The sequence below is a fragment of the Chiloscyllium plagiosum genome, chromosome 2, assembly GCF_004010195.1.
Source record: "Chiloscyllium plagiosum isolate BGI_BamShark_2017 chromosome 2, ASM401019v2, whole genome shotgun sequence".
In the NCBI taxonomy this organism is placed as follows: Eukaryota; Metazoa; Chordata; class Chondrichthyes; order Orectolobiformes; family Hemiscylliidae; genus Chiloscyllium; species Chiloscyllium plagiosum.
In genome coordinates, this window is record NC_057711.1 from 56,661,348 (window position 1) to 56,677,285 (window position 15,938).

At 37.9% G+C, this 15,938-nt stretch overlaps 1 protein-coding gene across 7 annotated transcripts in view; it reads left to right on the plus strand.

The window, feature by feature from the left end:
• The window catches only part of pam (peptidylglycine alpha-amidating monooxygenase), a 228,796-nt gene that overhangs the window by 16,727 nt on the left and 196,131 nt on the right, over positions 1-15,938 (plus strand). The window contains exon 2 of one of the 7 annotated variants that reach the window (XM_043709995.1): positions 6,340-6,466. The exons of 5 other annotated variants lie outside the window; for them this stretch is intronic. The gene's annotated coding sequence lies outside the window, so the exon portion shown is untranslated. Of the gene's footprint in view, positions 1-6,339; positions 6,467-7,400; positions 7,498-15,938 lie in introns of those variants that run through there. One more of the 7 variants, XM_043710003.1, reaches the window with a different exon arrangement.

The window sequence follows — 15,938 nt, forward strand, 5'->3', positions numbered from 1 at the left end:
TATCCAGTTTGAACACTCTGTATTAGAAACTATCAGGACTGGAGAATATTTCAAGCATCTTTTCTTTGGTTACCTTTTTTAAGCATAAATCAAGCATGATCCTTTACTTGATCCTTTATTTTTCATTGTGCCGCTGTTATTTTGTCATCTTCAAAGGAAAATTTAATGCAACGTTGTAATTTAGCAAATCTGCCATTGCCAACCTGGTATGATCCCGCATGTCCCTTGGCAGCTTTGTTTTGTCTGTGTTCTTCTTCTGCTCTTTGGTCTTGAACAATTTTTGCAGCTCTTAATCATCTGGATATTTTCCAAGCTGGTTTTTACAGTTTTCCAAGTCTCCTGGACTTTCTGTTCAAGTAAATGTGAAAGAAAAGTCCTGTGGCACTTTTTAAAGAATTTGTTGCATGCGCTGGTGAACCTCTATATCTCAATTAATATACCTAAAATGGATTAACAAATGACTTACCAACGCGCCTGTATACTTCAGTAAAATAGTTAATTTGCCAAGAAGCATGTGTGATCAAGGTGATTATATGAACAGATATTTCTTCAATTAAGTGAACTTTTTATCCTATATTGAGTATATTTCAACCAAAACTAGACATTTTCACCTGTTAGCGTAGGATTGCTGATTTCAGCATTAACTTGAATAGTCGAGAAATGTTCATGTTTCTTTGTAACAGCAGTGTATTGTTCCTATCAGTAACCCTGTAACACTTATTTCTCTGCTTTTTTTTCTCCTTTTGTTAATTGTAACTTTTCTCATTCTGTGTAGTAACTATTGATGAACAAGACTATGTACATTACACAAAAATGTACCCTTTAAGGTGACAAAGGAAAAAAATTGCTTTTATATACAGTAAACATTGTGAGCAGAGCTAATGATTCAAGCGTGAGATTATTTGTGAAATATGCAGAGCATGCTTGTTTGTGACACTTCATTTTCTACACCATGGGAATGTAACATTTCAATATGTTAAATTTACAATACATGTGCAATGATATGAGAATATTGTTTATGGGCGTTCAGAAATAACAGCTGTGGTTTGCAGTGCAGTGAATTCCAGCTACTTTGGTAGACCCCACAGTTCTTCTGATTCACTGAATCATAATTTCTCTGTCGTCCTTCCTTTCCCTACCTAAAAAAATTCTTACCATCTGGTGAATCACCCTTTCTACTTAATATACAATTCGTGTTTTTGCTCTGAGAGATTAACTGGAATTATGTAGAAATTGCAAACTTGCTAACTGTCCCATTGTTGTTCATTTTCCATTAGACTAGTAGTTCTGTCCATGAAACTTAGTTCCAGCCCTATATATCTGCCTTGTTTACATATACTATCTTTTCCATCTCTGCACCCCATTCTTAAATCAATCTGTCTGTTTTATTTACTTATTACCATGTGTATTTTGTTACAAAATTAGTGAAAATGCATTGAATAGAGTCACCATTCTCTTGTGCCATCCAAAAATATGGATAACTAAACCAAAATGTAGAATACAAAGGCAGAAAAATAAATGAAGTGTTCAACTTTACAGCCTATTTTAAATTGCTAATTCTATGGTTGCACTCCACAGCATCACAACTCTGTATAAAAGCTACTTTTCTCTGTTCCGAATCTCTGAAATGTCATTGTGGATCTATCCCGCTTTCTTCCAATCACCTCATATTGGAATTGGGTGTTTTTTTTTAAGATTTGTGGAGGTAGATCTTAGAGCATCAGAGACTTCTGCATGGTTGCTGGTTAGGTTTCTTATGTAATTGTATTCTTCTCAGCATGTTACTGATGCATGTGTGGGTAAAATGTCAGAGATTCTGAAGCCCTCCAGCATCTTCCAAGCTCTAGTATCCAAGTGTCAAATGTAAAACGTCTCCTGGACTTTAGCCTCTGGAACTCACGAGTACCACCTGGGGGACAGAGAGAGGTAAATTGTTAGATTGTAAAGGCATTGAGAAATATGTGGAGAAAATGGGAACATGGAATTGAGGTAAAGGATCACATTTAAATGGCAAAGCAGGCTCAAAGTGTCAGATTGCAAATTTCTGCTCCAAGGTTCTGTTTCTACATTTCAACCTTTGCTCATTAACTCTACCCACGTCAGAAGATATCAGGTTCCAAGCAAAACGTGGCAGTATGCTTTAGTGATGCCTGCCTAAAGGTTCAACTGAAGCGTAAAGACCTTGGGGGAAAGCAAGTTTTTTCCTTGTGTGTAGTACAAAAGACCATTTCAGATGGAGAGAGATTACAGCAGAAGTTGGCGTGAGTGGGCAGCTCAAATGAAATTGGCTCTGGTGCCATGAGATGAATAATATACCCTGGCAAGAAAAGTGCCACTATCGAATTAATGCTTCACGCTCCTATGCCTCTCAGTATTATAAGGTTACTGCAGGGGACTTGTACAGGAGGTTGTGTGCCAAGTACTTCTATCAGATGCTTCATGTGCAATTGATGTTTGTCATTTCATTGCAGTTATCAGTGTGGCACTATTGGCACCAGAGTGGTACTGCCTCTGTCACATCTGCCAATGTTCACTAAGATATGAAAGGAGATACAACACACTCAGATCCCCAGCTCAACTACATTTCATCGCAACTTAGAGCTTTCCACCAAAGACTTGAATGGGACAAGGTACAGCCATAATAAATGGTCATTTGAATTGAGCTCTCTTTCAAGTTCACTCCTATTTGCATCCTCGGGTTAGATCCGCTAGCGGCAACCAGTGTGACTGCCTTGCTTGGTAGGTTGGATGGCCTGGTCAGGCTTCACCCCAAACAGTGCAAGCATTGAACAACAAGCTAGATTGCATATGACTGAGACTTCTTATGAGTTGATCAATACAGAAAGACTTCATTGCTAACACTGTTCAAAGAAATGCTTTGTTTATGATAGAGCTAAGTAACTGAAGTTTTTACTCAATAGAACTTGGAGGAAGAAGTCCATTCAGCTATACTTGAGATTTGTGATCACACAGGACTGTGCTTGTGAATGTAATTGTAGTAAGCTGCGGTGCTAATAAGTGTTTATAACCTAGTAATGAAAGCAAAACAGTTTCCTGACCATGAAGGTCAGAAAAGCTGATCTATCTGAGAGTGATAGTCCATGCAACACAATCTTGTGGCACAGTGGTAGTGAACCTACCTCTAGACAGAAACCTAGATTCAACTCCCACTTGCTCTGTAGGTGTATAATATCTGAGCAGGTTCATTAGAAAAACAGGTTAAATTTATTTTAAAAAGGCTCTTGTGGAGCAGTGGGAGTGTCTCTAACACTGAAATAGGTGGTCTTGGTTCAAGTCCAACTTGCTCCAGTGGTGTGTAATAACATTGCTGAACAAGTTGGTTAGAAAAATATCTGAGAATTAATAAAAAAATATTTAACTCGTGGTTGGGTAACTGAATTTTTGCCACCTGCCCAATTGGGTTTCCTGTTCACCCTTCTAAAAGCTCTGGGCATGGAAATTTCCACAAGTGTTCGCATCCATTCTCTATCACCTATTTGAAGTCATCAATACATGTATCAAATTCCCATGCAATATTTTTGTTCTAAAGAAAATAGCCTTAATTGTGAGTTTGCTTCCGATTTTTACACCTTCATGCTAGACAGTCTCGTGTTTAATCTTTGTTTAATTTCCATTGCCTTAATATCCTATCTTTGATTTGCAGCCTTAAGTTATTACAGCTTCAAATAATGTCTGACTAGGGGGTTTTAATAATTATTCTCATTATATCTCCATTTCTACACTCTGATTTGCCATAATATATGCATTTTTAAAAGATGACCCTAGTAATAAGTTGTTTTTAATATCTTGTGAATCTAACTTCAAATTTCTGTCCAAGCTTATTAACATGAGCCATAGAATAGATCAGAGAGAACTGATCGATGTAGTGTTTTTGGATTTTCATAAAGTTTTTGATGCAGCCTCACATTGAGGTTGATGTGCAAAATTGAAGCACATGGGATTGCAGGCATTATATGATTTAAAAGCATGGTTACCTGACAAAACAGTACGACTAAGTGTCTCTGTTGCAGAGCAGAAGGTGATGAATAGTGGGGTACTGCAGGGGTGTTTGGGGGCTCAAGGTATTCACAATATACATCAAACTCCTGATCCAAATTGATGCTGGATATTTCCAAGTTTGTCGACAATGCAAACTAGGTAGGTTTGAGTGGTGAGAACGATGTAAAGAGGTAATTAAGACAGGCTGGGTGGATACATCTGTGAAGATTCCGTATTCTGGGTAAAGTTGTCCACTTCAGTAGGAAAAACAGATTGGCAAAAGTATTATTAAATTGTTATACTTTGGCAAATATTTCTGTACAATGGACCTGATGTTTGACTTTGTACAAAACTAGGTTCAAGTGTAGCCATCAATTAGAAAGGCAGATGGAATGTTGGACCAATTGGAATATTGCGTGCAATTCTGGTCTCCTTCCTATCGGAAAGATGCTGTGAAACTTGAAACGGTTCAGAAAAGATCTACAAGGATGTTGCCAGGGTTGGAGGCTTTGAGCTATAGGGAGAGGTTGTATAGGCTAGGGCTGTTTTCTCTGGAGTGTCAAATGCTGAGGGGTGACCTTAGAGGTTTATAAAATCATGAGGAGCATGGATAGAATAAATAGACAAAGTCTCTTCCCTGGGGAGAGGGAATCCAGAACAAGCGGGCATAGATTTGGGGCGAGAGGGGAAAGATATAAAAGAGACCTAAGGGGCAACTTTTTCATGCAGAGGGTGGTACGTGTATGGAATGAACTGGCAGAGGAAGTGGTGGAGGCTGGTACAATTGCAACATTTAAGAGGCATTTGGATGGGTATATGAATAGGAAGGGTTTGGCCAGGTGATGGCAGGTGGGACTAGATTGGGTTGGGATATCTGGTCGGCATGGACGGCTTGGACCGAAGGGTCTGTTTCCGTGCTGTACATCTCTATCTCTCTGAGAGTCTGAGTACAAGAGCAAAGAAATCTTAATGCAGTTGTCTAGGGCCTTGGTAAGGCCCTAATAAATTATGTACTGCCATAGAGCAGATACAGTGAAAAATCATCAGACTCCTGGAATGGCAGAATTTTCATATGAGGAGAGGTTGAACTTTACTGATCTTCCCAGGGCTGGACAAACTAGATGCAAGGATGGAGATCAAGTACATATCTTAGAGTATGTGGTAGGGCATTTAGGACTAAAATGAAGAGAAATTTCTTCATTCAGTGAATGAACTTGTCGCTTTCACTAGCATGAAAAGCTGAGAAGGTCAAGTTACGAAATATAATTATAAAAGAAATAGATTTCCTGGCACTCAAGATATAAAGGGATATGGGAACAGCGCAGGAATACAACATTGAGATAGTGAACCAAGCACAATCATTAAATTGTAGAACATACTTCCATTTTCTTTGCTCTGATGTTTAAGGAGCATTGTAGTAAGCCATGAGGAGTTTTAAAGGCTGGTGCCATTGAAAGCTGACCATTGTTCATAATTGGGAAGTGTTCATAGTTTGAAAGTGCCTGTTTTGTAATTTACACTGAACTTTTATTAGTGATTTTTTTTTTGCAGGTTTTTTTTTGCAGTGTGTCTGGCTGTGCAGGTTTCACAATATGCAAATTCTCAAACAAGTATTGCTTGTAAAGATAACTTTCAACTCTTGACTTAAAACATGGTTGAATTTATGTGGCACCAAGGTCAGTGGTAAGTTTACTTTTATATAAGTGATTTAGTCTTGCGCAGACAACAATCTGCTAGGAGGGCAGATTAAAGCAGTGCGTCTATCTTGAGGGCTGAAGGAAATTGCAATATAGGAGGGGCATAGCTACAAAGGGATTTTAAAATAGGAATAAAAACTGTGCGAATGTTAGGGCTTCCTCCATGCAAGATAGAACTTCCCTCATCCATTCCTTTCCCATATCTCCATCTGTCTCTGTCAGGCTGCTCTTTGTAAATGATGATTAGCTTGTGTTGCATCCTTCACTTTAATTATTTTTGTGTAGTGTACCATTTCTTTATACATTTAAAACTCATCCCCGTGTTCATGCCCTCTTGTGACCAAATCACCAACCAGTCGAAATAATTTTGGTCTTGTTAGAAAAATGTTGAAATGTGTATGAACATGCTGAGTAGGCCAAAATCACTACTTGTGAACACATTATCGGACGCTGCACAGGTACGTAAACTACTAACAAGTAGCCACAGTCCAACAAGTGCTTTGCATAACACAGTGATTAAACTCAACAAAACTCATAATCATATACATTTCTAAATCTCCTGATTCTCTCTAAACTGTTAACAAATTAGTGTGAATGTTAATGAAAAACCATTCTTAATATGCCAATATATCTTATTTTATAGATCTACATGTACATCTGCGACATCAAACTGCATACTAATTGCACAAAACGTAATATAAAACTTGAGGTTTAACAGCGTAAGAGTACTTGTGGTTGGTGACCCGATAACAAGGAGGCATAAATACAAGGTGAATTCTCATAGTGCTTATTTTCCTTTGTGCAAATACAATACGATAAGTGTTGCGAATAATTTTATATGCTTATAATATTGCTTCTGAAGTACAGTGCATAATATTAAAGGGGATGAGTTAGTCTAGTATAGCGTGGAGGTAGTAACAGCACAGGCATTGGCCAAATGGCTCTCTTTTGTGCTGAAGGTTCTGTGAACAGAATGTGTCTGATCTTTTATGTCCACGTTGCTGATGATTACATGATATGGATACTCATACAACACTTTATTCTGACACACATTTGTTTAGATTTTACCCAATTTTTAATTAACCAGGAATTACAATTGAGCTTGAACATATTAAAATTAATGAGTATAACAATTTTTGTTTAGAATTTTAAAGCTACCCTCCCAAACGTGAGCTAACCCTATCCTATTTGTAATTATTGAAGTATTGGTGCATTTACTTGCTAATCAGTGGAAAAGAGGAGAAGCCAAGCTTGGGCTAAGTTTAACAATCAGGAGCAAAAGGTAACAAAACAGAATACTTAAGATTGCAATTACATCATTTGAAAGGTTAATTCATACAATGCTCGTTCTGGTGTTTTGCCGGCTGATATTACAAATCTTCTTTTCAAGTACCGTGTATAAATGAATGTCAGAAGAATGGTATTTATGAGTCCCAGTGCTGATCAGTACTATTCTGTAATTAGAAAAGTAGATCTTTCATAGATATCTACTGCATGGAAAGACACTGTACACCATATTAAGATTGAATTTTATTGCCTATTCAGAGATGTGAAGTTCAGTGGCTGAAGCTCTAGGAAGTTGCTAAAGCAATTAGAGGCTTCTGTCTCTCTGTGCAAGATGTGGTTGCCATAGTTGCTCCTGCAGCAAAGTCAGCAGTGATGATGTCAATGGGAATGTAGGCTGATGCATCGCGTCGACACTATAATGACTCACTCGTTTAAAAGGAACTGGCAATTCTACAGCAATCTATCTATCACACTTGGATGCTTGTCTTTGAAGAAAATGCAGGCTTTTCATAGTGTAAGTGTTTTATGCAAGTTCCCTTGATTTTAATTATTTTGTTGATATACATTTATAATTCACCATTTCATTTGAAAATGCACCTAAGATAAGACTAAAGTAAATTGATGTCTACTACAAGCTTTATCATTTAAACATCTTGAAATAGTGAAAAAATAGTGTTTTATTTGGGACATGGGGTGATTTTTCTTTTGTTTTCACAGCGCACACATTGTAGGGCTAATCTATTTAGTTTGGTGCAAATTTATTGTGATTGAGGTTTCTGTTCTGATGTTCCATGGCTGCAGGGATAGCTGGAGGCTCCTGTTGAGTTTTTAAATGGACGTGTGAATGCTTGCTGAATTTGGACTTCCAAAATGCATTTTAAGATTCAATAAAGTCTAGTTTCTCGATCAGTAGTATTTTGTACGATGCATGTTAGTGTTACAGTACATAAAATACTAAAATGGAGCAATAAATCAATAAAACTTAGTGCTGAACAACAAGAATCAGTTGTATTTAATTGTTAAATCGAGTACTGTTGATGTAGAACATCTGAATCTTTTTAAACCATGATGCATTTTGAAACATACAGACTTTTATCCCCTCTTCTCATTTCAAAGGACTTAGCAGCAGAGCATTTTTCAATAACTTGAGTTAATTTGCATTTATGAAATATTCCCATCTGTGAGAAATATTTTTTCAATTGTGGATCTTTTTTAAGAGTTTAAAAAGATTCTGCTTTTGGATTTAAATACAAATTTGTGTCTGCCATGTTGTTTATTTCATGGCAATCATAAGTTGCTGTTTTACGCAAACTAAACAGTGTGTAAATGAAGTGCTTCTATCAGCCATTCTGTTTCGTATAGATTAAAAAGAAATTCCCACTTAGATTGTCATTTGTTTTAGATCGACATTAATATTTTGTAATTTACCCAGCATGAAATTTGAGGTATGCTTTCACCCTGCTGCCAAGCTAATATGTGCATCAGGAATGAATGCATTAAGTTCAGAAACTCATTGGCATGTCAGTGCAGCATAAGTATGGGAACTATCGGGGCTGACCATTTAATTGGGCTGTGTTGCAGAATTTTGTTTTGGCCTTTCACATCGTAATTATGTGGGACTAAAATTCTATTAGTTTCTAAACTCAAAGTTTACTGCACATAGTTGTCCTGCTATTTTATGTATGCATTAAAGTCTGATTCTAATTCTGCAATTCCGAAGTATGGAGATTTTAGTTTTACAGACATTTTGAACCAAATACTGTTGCATTTATAATGCATACGAATGCATTTTCAAAGACCATAAGAGGTAGGATTAAAAGTAGGCCATTCAGCCCATCAAGTGTGCTCTGTCATTCAGTGAGATCACAGCTAATGAAAATACTGAACTTCACTTTCTTGCCTTTCCCAGCAAAACTTTATTCCTTTCCTGATTAAAAATCTGTCTGTTAGCCTTGAATATACTTAACCTAGTCAACAGCCTTCTGCAGTAAAACATTTCACAAATTCACTATCCTAAGAGATGAAATGTCTCCATACCTCTGATTTAAATATGTGACCCTTATTCTGAGATTTTGCCCTCTGTTCCTCTGCGTTCTGGCATTTGTTGTATATATTAAGTATTGAAATGAGTAGCTTGTCAGCAACTGGTCCTGGTTGAAAGCTGAATTCTGAGTATATCCCCTGCCAGATGCCATCAACATCTTGCAAAATCAAATATATTTTATAATGTATTTCTTCATAAAATTGGCAGTTTATCTAAAGTAGACCTAAATATGGTAGGAAAATTAAAAAGGAGTTGTAATTTTCAGGAATTCTTCTAGTAATATTTTCTATTTGTGCATGAGAATATGAAAAATATTTTTAGTGTAAGCAGGAAAAATGCATTTTGAAACTGATCCCTCGTATAAAAGCTTGAACCTCTTGAAAATCAGTAGGGGAGGATTCACCATTAATTTTAAACAGACCTTTCTGGAAAATATAATTCATGATGTAGTTGCCATAGTTGCACCTGCAGCACTCTGACACCTTATGCAAAAGGGTCAATTTCATGTGTGGGTATCGGAAGATGATTCAGCTATGAAGGATGTTGTAGCTGAATCCACTTTCATCTTCAAATAATGCAGTGACATTTGCACTTTCCAGCAAGCGCTACTGGATATCAGTCTGCAGTAGAAATCTTCAGTGATTTCTACTGAAGAAACTTCCTTGTTAAAAATAACACTTTTAAATACTGCAGTTAAACACTGCAGTTTTGAATACTCCACAATGAGCTAATCCAGTGATTGAGAATTAATAAAGAGCAGAAAACATCCAGTCCAACAGCAAATCTGATTTGGTGCAATAGGAATATGTTGTGACTCTGACATGGGTGTTGGTCATCTTATATGATTCTCAAAAAAAGGGGAAAATACAGCAGGATAAAAACTCCTGTGTTAATTAGGAATTGTTAAATCTAATGTACTAATATAGCATACTGGTAAGTGATCATGTCAAGTGATTTCTGTTTAATTTTCTTTGGCGAGAAGCGCACACTTTAATCGGTTGTGAAAGACCGACATAAAAAAATGTTGGTCAATAGGATTTTGATTGCCAAACAAGGTTATCTTGTTGTCATTTTTGCTACAGGATGCAAAATATATGCAACTTCTACTCTTTTGTATAAAAAGGGTGTTGAGGGTAAGGCCAACAATTAACAAAAATCAATTTGCAACATGTCGATGTCTATTTTTCTAAATGTGGCTAGTGATAGGCTATTAGACAACATACGTTTAAAGAATGAAATGCAAATTTAATTTGTGGAACGTGGTGTGCATTGTTTACTGTAATAAGAAGCAAGGGATGTGAAAGATCATAATTTTAGATTTTGTATTATTTCCATTAAAGCAATCCAAAATAGTGCGCAATGCTGCAACTGTATATCTTTGATCTTACACGAATTCAATGTAACATTTTTATAGTAGCACAACATACTTTGGACGCTGGAACTCTAATAAAAGCAGAAAATGCAGAACGTACTCAGCAAGTCAGGCAATATCTATGGAGAGAGAAAGAATTCGCATTTCAATCCTTCATATGATCTTTCAGGTGTGATGAAAGGTCATCAACCTGAAATGTTAATTATTTCACTCTTCACAGATGCTTCAAAATATTTTGAGTATTTTTGGCATCTTCTACTTTGATTTTTCTATCTGTAAGAAAGCAAGCATGGAGTTGATCAGAGATTCTGTAGTTCTTTTGAATGGTGGTGTTTACTTAAGGACCTTGTTACAAATGCACATGTTCCTGTACTCCATTTTTTTTTGAATTGAGAGATTTTCCTTGTTTATTACACTATTGTTTGGATGCAACAACAAAACTAAGCAAATTTTGTGCTGAAGACTTTGGGTTTCAGATTAGTAGCACATGTATTTCTGGGGTAGTGTGGTCACTGGTATTTCGAAAGTACTTTCAATTTAGTCTTAGCTTGTACTTGTGTTTTTCTGTGAGCATTAATACATTTTCTCAATAGCTATTTTGGGCAGCAACCGGCATTATACCTGATTGTATGACTAAAAGGTGATAATTTTTAAAATTAAGCTATTTTGAGGATCAATTATCATATGTAAGCAAGAGATGGTTCATATATAAAATTCAAATATAATCTGAATAATGAGGTCATTGCAGTCCATTTGAATGTTATGACATTTTATTATAGATGGCCATATAGGTAATTTGCACATTTCATTGTTTCAAAATTGTTTGATCTCTTAAAAATCTCCAATAATCTGTTAAACTTTGTCTAATGCACCTCATTTTGAAAAGATCCTTTTTTTTATGATTAGATTAGATAACTTAGGTAACTTAGTGTGGAAACAGGCCGTTCAGCCCAACAAGTCCACACCAACCAGCCGAAGCCCAACCCACCCAGATCCTTACATTTGCCCTTCACCTAACACTACGGGCAATTTAGCATGGTCAATTCACCTAACCTGCACATTTTTGGACTGTCGGAGGAAACTGGAGCACCCGGAGGAAACACATACAGACACTGGGAGAATGTGCAAACTCCACACAGTCAGTCGCCTGAGGTGGGAATTGAACCCGGGTCTCTGGCGCTGTGAAGGCAGCAGTGCTAACCACTGTGCTACCGTGCCGCCCACCAACATGGCTAACTGAAGAATGCAAATTTGATCAAAAGTGGAAAATACTTAGATTGGCTGACAAGAGCCCATGTCATTTATGTTTCCAACCATGAATGTGTTTTTAATTTTTATACAGCAGAGAGTTGTAATTATCTCTATTTGTCTAACTTTATGCATAGAAAGATTAAAGTTTTGACGATTTGATTTTCTACATGTAAGATGGTTACATCATGGCCTCTGAAACTCTTAGCTCAGCGCTTAATTGATATCACAGAAACATGTACCTATCATTGATACAATGATCTTCACTGTAGCATCGTGGGATCCTCTGGAATCTCCCACTCTGCTGCCTGTTTCCATGCTCCCAATCACCCAAATTCTGACTGACCTAAATTGTCTCCTGGTTTTGCAGGGTGCCTCCACTTAAAAATTCCTGTCTTTGTTTGCAATTTGTTTTATTGCTTCATGCTATCCTATCTCTAATCTCCTGTAGTCCTACTAAGCTCCAAGACTGTTACATTCCTTTTTGTTATTTTCTAAGATGTTGACATCACTGGCAAGGTCTGCATTTTTTGCTCATCCCTAATTGCCCTTGAGAACACTGTGGATGTGAGTTCTAGGATTTTGACACAGATTGTAAATATGCCAATCGTGTTCCAAGATGGGCTGGTGTATGGCTTGGAATGGAACTTGCAGGTGATAGTGCATAGAAGCCTACATTTAAGAAGCAGTAGTAGGTATACAGCTGTTCAAGCCTGCTCTGTCATTCAATAACATCTTAGTTAATCAGGTTGTGATCTCCAGTTCACTTTCTCCACCCCCAATGCTTGTTGCTCTTTTCAAACAAAAATATATAAATTAAATGTCTTCATTATTTTCTCAGAAAAAGAATTTCATAGACCGATGACCCTTTTGAGTGAAACAGTTTTTCCTCCTTTCCATCCCAAAAACACATTCTCTTATTTTTAAATCGTTTCCTCCTCATGTCTCCAATAGGGGAATCATCATCCTCCGAATCCACCTTGTCAAGCCCCCTCAGAGTTTTGTATATTTCGATATCACCTCATGTTCTTCTATTGGGTAATGACCCAACCTGAAGAAGGGCTCATGCCCGAAACGTCGATTCTCCTGCTCCTTGGATGCTGCCTGACCTGCGCTTTTCCAGCAACACATTTTCAGCTCTGATCTCCAGGATCTGCAGTCCTCACTTTCTCCTAATGACCCAACCTGTCCAATCTAACTTTGTGTTAAGTGCTTCATTCCTAGGAATAAGTTGAATTAATCTTCTCTGAACTGCTGCTAAAATAGTTATATTCTTTTCTAAATAAGGAGTTCATAATTGTGCACAATACTCTGGATATAGTCTCACCAAGGCTCTGTGCAAGTACAGTAAAATTTTCCAGCTCTTAGAAATCATTTCTCTTTGCAATGAACAGCAGTATTCCATTCACCTTCCTAATCACTTGTCCTATCTGCAAATAACTATTTTGTGAGTCATGCACCAGGTCACCTAATTTCCCCTATATCTAGGTTCTGAAATTTCTCTCCATTTAAGTAGCATTCTGCTATTTTTATTCTCCTGTCAAAATGCCCATGTTTACATTGGCCCAGTTTATTTCAAGTTATTTATACCTCTTCTCAGATTCTGTATGTTCTCTTGACAACTTTGAACGTGAATCAGAAGCAGGAATAGGTCATTAAGGCTTTCAGGATTCCTGTTCAAGGGCTTTTGCCCAAAACATCGATTTTTCCTGCATCTCCTGCTTCCTGACCTGCTGTGGTTTTCCAGCACCACTCTAATCTTGACTCTAATCTCCAGCATCTGCAGTACCCACTTCTGCCCATGAAGGCTTTCAGGCCTATTCTGCTATTCAATAGGATGGAGTCATGCAGCACGGAAACATATCCTTCAGTCCAACTTGTCCATGCCGACCAAGTCTCCCAAACTAAATTATTCCCACTTGACTGCATTGGGCTCTTTTCCCTCTAAACCTTTCCAAATGCTGTAACTGTACCTGCATCTGCCAAATAAAAACCGAAAGAGCTGCAGATGCTGTAAATTAGAGGTAAAAATAGAAATTGTTGGAAAAGCTCAGCAGGTCTGGCAGCATCTGTGGCGAAACATCAGTTAATGTTTCGGGTCAGGTGAATATTCTAAGGAAGGGTCATTCGACCCAGAACATTAACTCTGATTTCTATCCATGGATGCAGCCAGACCTGCTGAGCTTTTCCAGCAATTTCTATTGTTAACTCTGTACCCACTACTTTGGCAGTTAATTCCACACATGAGCCACACTGTGGGGGGGGGGGAAGGGGGGAGGGGGGAAGAGAGTTATCCCTCAGGTCCTTTTTCAGTCTTTCTCCTCTACTTTAAACCTATGCCCTCTAGTTTTGAACTCCCATACCCGAGAGAAAAGACCTTTGCTACTCACCTTATCTATGCACTCATGAATTTATCAACCTCTATAAGGTCACCCTGCAACCTCTTCTGCTACAGTGGAAAAAGTCCCAGCATATCCTTAATTGGAAAAATCCAGTTCCAGCAACGTCTCGATAAACATTTTTGAACCCTTGATAACCTTTCAACCCCTTTCTTAACAAGAATCAACTGATCTCTGCCTTAATATTTTGTGACTTTACTTCCATCACTACTTCAATAACACTTATATGACCCTCTAAGAAGATATTTTACCTAATCTCCTTGAGATGGTTACCCTGATAATTTTTTTTTTCTCCCATCACTGGACGTGTTACTCAGTCAAGATTCTTCAGGATTTGTATGTTTAAATCAAGTTGTCTCTATTCCCTTAAACTTCAGATACATGCTTAACCTGTCTAATCTTTTTTCATAAGGCACCTTACTCACTGAAGGTCTTAGGTAAAAACAATGACTGCAGATGCTGGACACCAGATTCTGGATTAGTGGTGCTGGAAGAGCACCGCAGTTCCAGCACCACTAATCCAGAATCATTGAAAGTATTCGTCTAGCTAGCATTGTCTAAACAGCCTCCAACACGTACACATCTGTCTTTCGTTAAACAAGGTAACAAGTTCTGTACACAGTACTCCAGGTGTGATCTCGCCAGTGCCCTGTAAAAATGGAACATAACCTCCCTTCTATCGTATTCGGTTTCCTTTGTGGTAAATGATAACATTCAATTAGCATTTCAAACCCAGTGGCACACCACTCATTGCATCTTGCCAGCTTGAAAAATACCTCTTTATGATTAATTTCTGTTTCCTGTTAGCCAGATAATGCTCTACTCATGCTAATATGATACCCCCCTCACCTTGAACTTTAATTGTCCACAGTATCTTTTGTGGTTTGTTACCATATGCCTTCTAGAAATCGAAGTACATTACGACAACCAGTACCCTTTATGCCCAGAATATGTTACTTCCTCAAACCATTCCAGGAGATTGGTTAAATATGCTTTCTTTTTCACAAAAGCATGTTGGCTCTGTCTGATTAACTGGAATTTATCAAGTGCCTGGTTATAATCTAGAGTCATAGAGTCATTGAGATATACAGCATGGAAACAGACCCTTCGGTCCAACCTGTCCACGCCGACCAGATATCCAACCCAATCTAGGCCCACCTGCCAACACCCGTCCCATATCCATTCAAACCCTTCCTATTCATATACCCATCCAAATGCCTCTTAAATGTTGTTATTCCATACACTTACTCTTAGGTCTCTTTTATATCTTTTCCTTCTCACCCGAAACTTATGCCCTCTAGTTCTGGACTCTCTGATCCCAGGGAAAAGACTTTGTCTATTTATCCTAACCATGTCCCTCATAATTTTGTAAATCTCTATAAGGTCACCCCTCCGCCTTTGACACACCAGGGAAAACAGCCCCAGCCTGTTCAGCCTCTCCCCATAGCTCAAATCTTCCAACTCTAGCAACATTCTTGTAAAGCTTTTCTGAAGCCTTTCACGTTTCACAACATCTTTCCGAAAGGAAGGAGACCAGAATTGCACGCAATATTCCAATGTCCTGTACAGCCGTAACATGACCTCCCAACTCCTGTACTCAATACTCTGACCAATAAAGGAAAGAGTACCAAACGCCGCTTTCACTGTCCTATCTACCTGCAACTCCACTTTCAAGGAGCTATGAACCTGTACTCCAAGGTCTCTTTGTTCAGCAACACTCCCTAGGACCTTACCATTAAGTGTATAAGTCCTGCTAAGATTTGCTTTCCCAAAATGCAGCATCTTGCATTTATCTGAATTAAACTCCATCTGCCACTTCTCAGCCCATTGGCCCATCTGGTCAAGATCCTTTTGTAATCTGAGGTAACCCTCTTCGCTGTCTATTACACCTC